This window comes from Mastomys coucha, unplaced genomic scaffold, assembly GCF_008632895.1.
Source record: "Mastomys coucha isolate ucsf_1 unplaced genomic scaffold, UCSF_Mcou_1 pScaffold23, whole genome shotgun sequence".
Taxonomy (NCBI): domain Eukaryota; kingdom Metazoa; phylum Chordata; class Mammalia; order Rodentia; family Muridae; genus Mastomys; species Mastomys coucha.
The window spans coordinates 28597977-28606636 of record NW_022196906.1 but is presented as its reverse complement, the minus strand read 5'-3'; the positions used below and the strand labels follow the sequence as shown (position 1 = coordinate 28606636).

General features: G+C 40.4%; 1 protein-coding gene across 4 annotated transcripts in view; it reads right to left on the bottom strand.

Annotated features, from left to right (window-relative positions):
• Nucleotides 1–8660, bottom strand: part of Kirrel3 (kirre like nephrin family adhesion molecule 3) — a 553650-nt gene that overhangs the window by 402511 nt on the left and 142479 nt on the right. The window lies entirely within an intron of this gene.

Genomic DNA, 8660 nt, shown 5'->3' with positions numbered 1-8660 from the left:
ATTGGATATTAGCCCTCTATCAGATATAGGGTTGGTAAAGATCTTTTCCCAATTTGTTGGTTGCCGTAAGGCTGCATTCCATGAAAGTCTACTTTCTCTCCTAACACTTGGGGGCTACTGAATTTTTGTAATTTAAAATCCTGTGTGTATGTTCATGTGTGCACATATGTGGTTGGGAGGGAGAACAGAGGTCAACACTAGGTACATATTATTCTTCCTCAGTCACCTTGGTTTTGAGAGAGAGTCTCTCACTGAATCTCAGGTTTATCAATTTGGCTAGCCAGTGAGCCTCTACCTTCTGTAATCCTGCAGAGCTGGGATTATAGGTGTGTATTACCACACCTGGCTTTTGACTTAGGTGCAAGGGGTGGGGGTAAAGCCTGAATTTAGGCCCTCATGCTTGTATGGTTTAATGTTCAAGTTGTTACTCCAGTCTCTTTTCTGGAATTTTCTAAAGTATTCAGTTTCCGTGCCTCTGAACGTATTCAAGGAAACACAAGCATTCAGGAGAAAGTTTGTTTCCTAGTCCTTCTCTTGCTTTTCTACTATGTAAATGTGTATGCCACCTGAGAAAAATACTTGCCACTCTTACACTTCCTGCAGTAATACAGGATTGACACAGTGGATGGTTGCAGTCTACCCTTGAATTCCAGGGTCACACTCTAGGGCCTTGAGATTCAGCTCCTGACCTGCAAATAGCAGGCAAGGAACAGACATCACCAAAATTCACATGGCCCCCAAATTAGATGGGGTTTGATTTAAATTGTTCATTATTATTTTTTTTGTCTCACCCTGTAGCCCAGGGTGGCCTAGAATTTACTGTATACCCCTGCCTATACTTGAACTCATAACGATTCATTTGCATCTGCTTTCAGAGGGCTGGACTTCCTTTTTTGATTCTTTCTGAGGGTTTACCTTTCAGATAAGTGCAGCTACCAGAATGGGTCAAGGCCAGGGTGAAACTTCTAATTAGATAATGGCTAACCCAGTAACCTGGCTGGGGCTGAAAAGAGATACATAGACATTTCTTCTTTTTCAGAAGTCTTAAGAGTCTTATCTTCTAGGCTCTGTCCTTTTAGTGGAAGAAAGAACAACCAGGAGATACTTATAGTTCCTCTTATCCATTTGTCCCTGAGAAAAATCAGAAATGAGATCACCTAGGAGTTAAGAACACTGTTACTAAGTATTAGAGCATTAAGAATACTGTCACTAAGTATCGAAGTATTAAGAACACTGTTATTAAGTATTGGAGCATAAAGAATACTAAGTATTGAAGTATTAAATATTGGAGTATTAAGGACACCTTTATTAAGTATTTCTTTGAGATGTGGTTGGTTCAAAACTATGCCATCTTCCAGCATTGCCCTCTCCCAAGTTGTAAAGAAGATAATTATTCTAAGTAGAGTCCTAGCAACTGTGTCCTTGCATGTCCTCCTCATTGGTCTGTTGCCTGTCATGTCAGCCTGCTTGGTCATATGCACAGCTGGTGGAATGGGCCCCATTCTACACCTGCAGCACAGTCCACAGCTGGTACATAATTAGAAGCTTTGAGTAAGCAAATCATTGCTGTTTTGTGAAGGAGCCTCCCACTGATCAGGCTAGGAGCATAGTAAATCCACCCACATGAGCACACACAGGGGCAGGTGCATCTTTGTGAAGGAAACTCCCACTGATCAGGCTAGGAGCATAGTAGATCCACCCACATGACCACACACAGGGGCAGGTGTATCTTTTCTCCTCCCCATAGTTTTGTTTGAAATTTTCTATTTCAAGGACAGTGGAGTTTCCCCCCCTGAGGTCCTGTCTGATTAATCTTTAGTAAGCTGCATTCTCCTATGGACTTATCTTTTATAATGTCACCACATAAAGGAAAACAATAGCAACAGCAGCAGCAACAATAACAACAACAACTACTACTACTACTACAATAAAGGAATGGCTGCCTGGAGGCCTATACCTCTTGAGTTTCAAAATAATTTTCTCTGACTACTACCATTGGCATGGTCACAGTTTTAAAAAATTATTTATTCTTTGAGAATAACATACATGGGTGCTATGTATTTGGATCATACTTGTGTCCTGCTCCTCCCCCAACTCCTTCCATGCCTTCACCCAGTATATCTCACCAACAATTCATATCCTCATTTCTTAAAAAAAGTAATCCACTGAGTCAGTTAGTATTGGCTGTATGCAGGTATGTGTACGGCCATCATTACCTGGAGCTTGGATAACCTACAGGGATTCACACTCTTGGAAAAAACTGACTCTTGCCCAGCAGTCATTAACTACCTCTTCTAGAGATGGGGATTTGCAAGTCTCTCCCCTTCTTTCACCGCTGATAGAGGCAAGCAGTTTATAGGTACATAAGGAATTTTAAATCTTTAAAATGTTTGACTTGAATGTAAGGGTGATATTGTATTAATGTAAACTAAATGTCAGCCAGAAAGGAAAAGAAAAGCAGCTATGGACCTCCAATCTTCTTATCAATTGAAGGGGGTGGGGCAGAATCCCATCAAAGAAAAAATCAAAACCTAACTAAAAATACATAATAACATAATAAATACATACCATATGCTTGACTCTACAGTTACTTGAGTATTGGAAGCAGAATGAAGAATTCAGATATGATCTCCAGTGCCCCAAATTTTATCATATAATGGAAGCCAACAAGCATAGACCAGCACCATGGAGACTCAGTCAAGGGCACAGATCTCCACTGAGGAGTATATAGGATAGGGCAGGGTAGAGAGAAGGGTGACATAGAAAATTTAACCTTCCTCCCTCCCCACAAAGGGATCTGGTTTGTGCCAGTGCCATTGCTAGTATTTCTAGTGAAGTAGCTCTCAATCTGTAGGTCAAGACCCATTTTGGGGCCAAATGACCCTATCACAGGGGTCACGGAAGACCATCAAAGAAACACAGATATTTACTTTGCAATTCATAAGAGTAGCAACATTACAGGTATGAAGTAGCAATGAAAATAATTTTATGGTTGGGGTTCACCACAACATGAGAAATTGTACTAAAGATTTGCAGCCGTAGGAGGACTGAGAACTACTGACCTAGTGTCGTAGGCTCATTAACCTTGGTTTATATTTGGAGAGTTCAGGGTATGATTTAAGGTAACAGTAGGAGTTATAAGACATTGCTTCATTGGAGGCTAAGACAGTGCAGGTAGTCATTCAGCCACCAATTGAAAGCACCTCTACAGGGAATCCACATTAAAAACTGTACTCTGAGGCTCAGATGAGCTCCAGCTGACAGCAGACTTTGAGTATTGTCACACACTGATGTCAGGGAAGTAACTTGTCCTGCCTGGACAGGAGGAAGATCATCAAAGCTTTGTGTCCTATCCTTTTGCAGAGTCTGTTCTGGGGTTCTTCCCTTGGCCAATTTTACTCCTTTCTCTGTTACACACTCTAGCTATGAGTATAATAGCTTTCAGGGGGTCCTAAGGGTACTATGAAACTGTTGTACTCAAGGGTGGCTTTGGGACCGTTCCTGGCCTTGTACTTTATGTTAGATGTGATTTGGTCTCCTCTATGTAGTTTGATTCACACAAGGATAAATAAGAATTTGTTAGGGAAAGAATACAGATGCTGTGGGGATAACTATTAAATCTGGTATCTTGAAGGTTCTTGCCTAGTATAAATTCTGACTTCAACAAAGCTTGGATAAATAGCTTTTGTTTCTCCTACCAGAATTCTAAGACATATGATAAGAATCTGAGCCTAGCAGACAGGAGGCAGATAACAGACTGCCTGAACTTAAGTTAAACCAAACAATTCAAAAAGTCTTTACTTCATTGACAATCTGGTTAAAGATGCCTGTCTGGAGCTCCTTCAGGATGGAGTTGTTTGTCTTTTTTCACTGAATGAAGTGACATGGTAACAAAAAGACAGCCTTTGCCTTTTTGTGTGTTTGACTGGAGAGAGAGGAGAAAATGCTACTATTTTCCTCTTGACCTCCTCATTGCAGAGTGAGTAGATGCAAGGTGGGTTATGACCCCCTTGTACACAGGGTAGATGTCCTCTGGGGAATGAAGCATGAGGGTGTTGTGTGATGAGATTTGAGATCACATCCACTGGGAATCACTTTCTCAACCTGGTGGTCATAGAGACCACATCTATGCCATTCCAGCTGCCTGTGCACATCTTTGCTACAGATGTGATGCAGACGTTACCTGCACACTGTGCCCAGATGACAGCTGAGATGACCCCACTGTTGGAGGCAGGGTGCTCTTTGCTTCGGTATTCTCAGAACTCCAAGTACAGAGGAATCTGGCTATATTTAAGTAATACACTATGGTTTTGAATGAATACACAAAGCAATAGCTTTGTTATGTAGAGGAAAAGAGATTTGGAGTACAAAGCCACTCAAATCCAACCCAGGTCAAATCCAAACTCAGTCTTTAGCAGTGTGCCCTTGAATAACAACTTTGCCTAAAACCCAGTTAATTCAACTGTGAAATGGGTGTAATGTAGCCAGTCAACCTTGTAAGGTATAATGCAACTAAAATCACTCTGTATATGATGCTCAGCAAATATTAATTCCTGCCTTCTTCCTTGAGTGTAAAAACAATAAAATTTCAAACATTGCCAAGATTGCCAAAAATCAGAATTCAAATCTATAAAGCTGGGTCCTTATAGACTCAGCAGGAATAAAGTCTAATGTGCTTATTGACTAGACTCTCTATCATGTATCACTGTCAGAAATGCTACAGGGGAGGTAAATCTTGAGCCCAGATTTGAAGAAACTGTACTTCCACACTGTTGCAAGCAAATCTTGTACAAATCTTGTACAAACCTATCAATTGGGAGATGCTGGCTCCATGTACTCTAACATAACCAGTAGGCTAAGCAAGTAAGCTTACAAAGGTGTCAGTGGTCCAGCAAAGGTTGTGCATGACAACCTCTGACAATCAACGGTGATTTTATCAAAGCACAGTGCTATCTCTCACATTGGAAAGCTTTGTTGACTGAGTACAGGGCAGTCACTTGCTTTGCATTCCTATCAACTCACAGGCAATAGCCAAGAATACATCCACTCTCCTGACACTCCCGAAGCAGGCAAGAACTGCCGTTTGTAGAAATATGTCTAGGGTATAATCTGCAGTTAAGTGCACAGTTGATTTATCATTATCTTAGATTATTTAGAATCTATGTTATTTATGCTACTAATCTTGTCCCCAGATCTCTAAGTCATTGCCTGTGATTTCTCCAACAAATAATAATAATAAAAAAACCCACTCAACATTGTATTTGGACATCATCTGTCTGCAGGTAGTAAGATATAGCAACTCCAGTGATTGAAACGAAGGGGAAAGATGGTTAATATAATAGAGGTTTCTACTGGGCATGCTTTAAATCAATGTGCACAAGCAATTTAAACAACCCATCCTGTCATCCTGTTTAAAGCACATTGATTTCTCTCTTTCTTCTTCCCTCTGTGGTTGATATCTCTTATGTTGTTTTTTACCCTTCCTGTGGATTCTTCCATGGCAAGCACAAGGAAAAGAAACTTCAAGTTGCTTGGCTGTAATCATCTGTGTGAGAGACTGCTTCTTTTAAAGTATTTCTAATAAATCAAGGGGAAAACCAAATCTCTGTCATCATGCCATGTTTGACAAATCAAAATTAGATTGTACTCTGAAGAAATGAAGATGACTTGCGTTGATATTTCTTCCCTGTTAATAGTTAACAGGTTTAAGAGGTGGCTCAAGGGTTATACTTTTAAAGAATCCCCTCTGATCAAAATTTGTGATTTCAAACCTCAAATTCATATTCAATGGGAGTGGGAGTTTAGGGGATAAAAATAAATATGGATAGTTTTGCATACACACACACACACACACACACACACACATACACATACACACACACACCATGGACATTTTCCTTTAACTCTAAAATTATTATCTTGGAGAGTAGTGAATGGGATTTTTTTTTCTAGCTGTGAATTTTGGCGTTATCAGCTGTCAGGTTGGAAAAATGTATAGTGGTAATAAAGGGGGAAATATATGATCCATAAATAAAGAAAAACGGGACTTGTTTGGCATTATAAAGTTTTAATGCCTTTAGGTAGCAAGGACTCAAAACAAATCCTTTTCTTTAAGCCTCACCGTCTTCCACAGTTCTGCTCCAAAGCCTATAAACGGTGCTCCCATGGGCTAGAGAGACTGTATATCAAACACAAAAAGGCATGGCCTCAGTCCTCCCTGTGCTCCCACCACTTAGCTTCTCCTTGTTTGTAGGGGGCCAAGGTGAAGAACATGTCAGGCTCAGAAGCAGGCAGAAAATAACACTTACAGAAAATTACCTTTGGCTTCCATTTCTATGAATTTCTATAGGCTCCCTCAAAGCAATGATGATCAAGATCATGTGTATTTAATCAATGAGTCAGTAAATCTGACCACATTCCATATGCCAGGGGCAGGAAGGGTACTACAAAGCAGGGAGGAACTGGCCCAGACTCAGTGTCCAAGGCTCTGTAGTGGTCTAGAAGTCTTGCCAGGGACCAAGTGAACAAGTCGGGTAGTGGAATGACTAATTGAGCATGAGTGTCAGCTTGCTGGTAATTAGCTTGGGGACTGGTGGGAGCATTGGAAAGTTCACTTTGTTTGTTTGGAAGTCTTAAGGAAGAGAAAAGGTTGATATAAAACAATGAAAGAAATAGCTCCTCACGGGATATGCAGAAAGACATTCAACACTGGCTCCAAAGGCAATTCTTCAGCAGCCCTTTATATTATTATGTACATTTTCTTTTTAATGAGAAATTTGTCTTGGGTTAAGAAGATGGTGATGAGTCAGCATATCACAGGCACACATTCCCAGACTATTGCGTGAAGGTCTTTGCTCTGGTGAAAATGTGTTATCTCCCTAAAACATCCCGGCACTTTCCACTGCTGTCCTTGTACAATTTGCAAGCCTCGGTGACGATTTATGTATTGCGCTACTTCTACGCTAAAATATACATGCATGCTCCTGCAAATTTAGGTAAATTATGAATAAATTAAATCTTATCTAAATAAACAAGTGTCTTTTTGAACGAAAATGCAAGCTGTCATGAATATTTAAGTGGACAAGAATGAGCCCTCTTCCTGCTATGTCTCTTACAGAGTGCATTCTGCATTCTTGATTTCAGGGAAGAAATTGAACAAGGCTCGAGAAACAAAATTGACTTCTCACCAGGGACATGAACACTGAGAATTCTGGCTTGGGAGAGTGATGCATTTAAAAAAGATCCATTATGGAGATTAAATTATATGGGTGTCTACTGACATGGGCATTCACTGCCTTTCACTCAATTGTGGAAACTCAGAGCTTAAGGGAAGTTATCAGTCTTATCATTCTTTGAATAGAATCAGACAGTTCACACACATTGCAATCTTAGAATGTACTGAAATGCAGACCAGCTTCTTTCTGATTTAAATATGGCGACGTAGCTTCCAGCACTATAAATAAATATCTGAGTCAAACAATTTATAAAGAGAAAAGGTTTGGTTTTGTGCACAGCTTGGGGGTTTCAGTCCATGGTTGATTGGCACCTGCTGATTTTCAGCCTGTGGAGGGTGGAGGCAACATATTATAATGGTGTTATGGTTTCCTTTCTTTTGCTGCAGTGAAACACTCTGACCAAAAGCAACTTAGAACTTGTTTGCTTTGTACTTCCAGGCCACAGTCCCTCATTGAGAGAAATCAGGGCAGAACTCAAGAAGGAATTGGAAGCAGCAGAAACCATGGAAGAACACTGTTTGCTAGCTCACTCTCTGGAAAGTTTAGACCAGGATGAACCAATCTTCATGCCTGAAGATTCTGATAGAAACCATACACTATACCTTGAATCTTAGCTTGCTAGCCACACTGAGACTCATGTTCATCTAGCTTTCTTATATATCCTAGGACCACTTTCCAGAGACTGGTGAGCAACATCGTTCTCTGGGGGCTGAGATTCCCTATGAGGGTTGTTCTATGTCAATGAACAATGGAGACAGTCTCTCAAACACATGCTTATAGGCCAACCTGGTAAAGGCAATTACTTAATTGAGGTTTTTTGTTTGTTTGTTTTTGTTTTTGTTTTTTTGGAGGTGGGCTATTCTAGGTTCTGTCAAATTGACAATGCTGCAGAACATATGGTGGAGCAAATTTTATGATTAAGAAATGAAAGAGAGGGAGGATTCTGAGTTCTATTCCTTAAAGTGGAATATCCCCAGTGACCTGAAGACATCTTAGCAGGCCTATCTCACCACTACTCCTGGTAGGCCCACCCTGGGGACTAAGCATTTGCTACACAGATCTTTATACAGCTCTTAAGATTCAAGCTATAGTATATGTATAACAGAATCTTCAGGCATAAAGATTAGCTCATCCTGGCTTAAACTTTTTAGAGCATTCCATCTCTCTGGATGAAGTTGAAGACCGCAGTTCATCCTTGGGGGCCACATCTGTGACACAGCATTTATTTTTCTATTATTCTAACAAAAACAAAGACAAAATAAAAAACAAAACCTAAGAACAACAAAGCATCTAAGTCAAAGAGTGGGTGCAGTTGGAGTCAGAAGATAACAAGTTTCCAAACTTTCCCTAGGCCCTGCACTCAAACTGATGTATGCTCACATGTTCTGTTCTATGTACAGAGCTGTCACCGCCCACCCACCATTC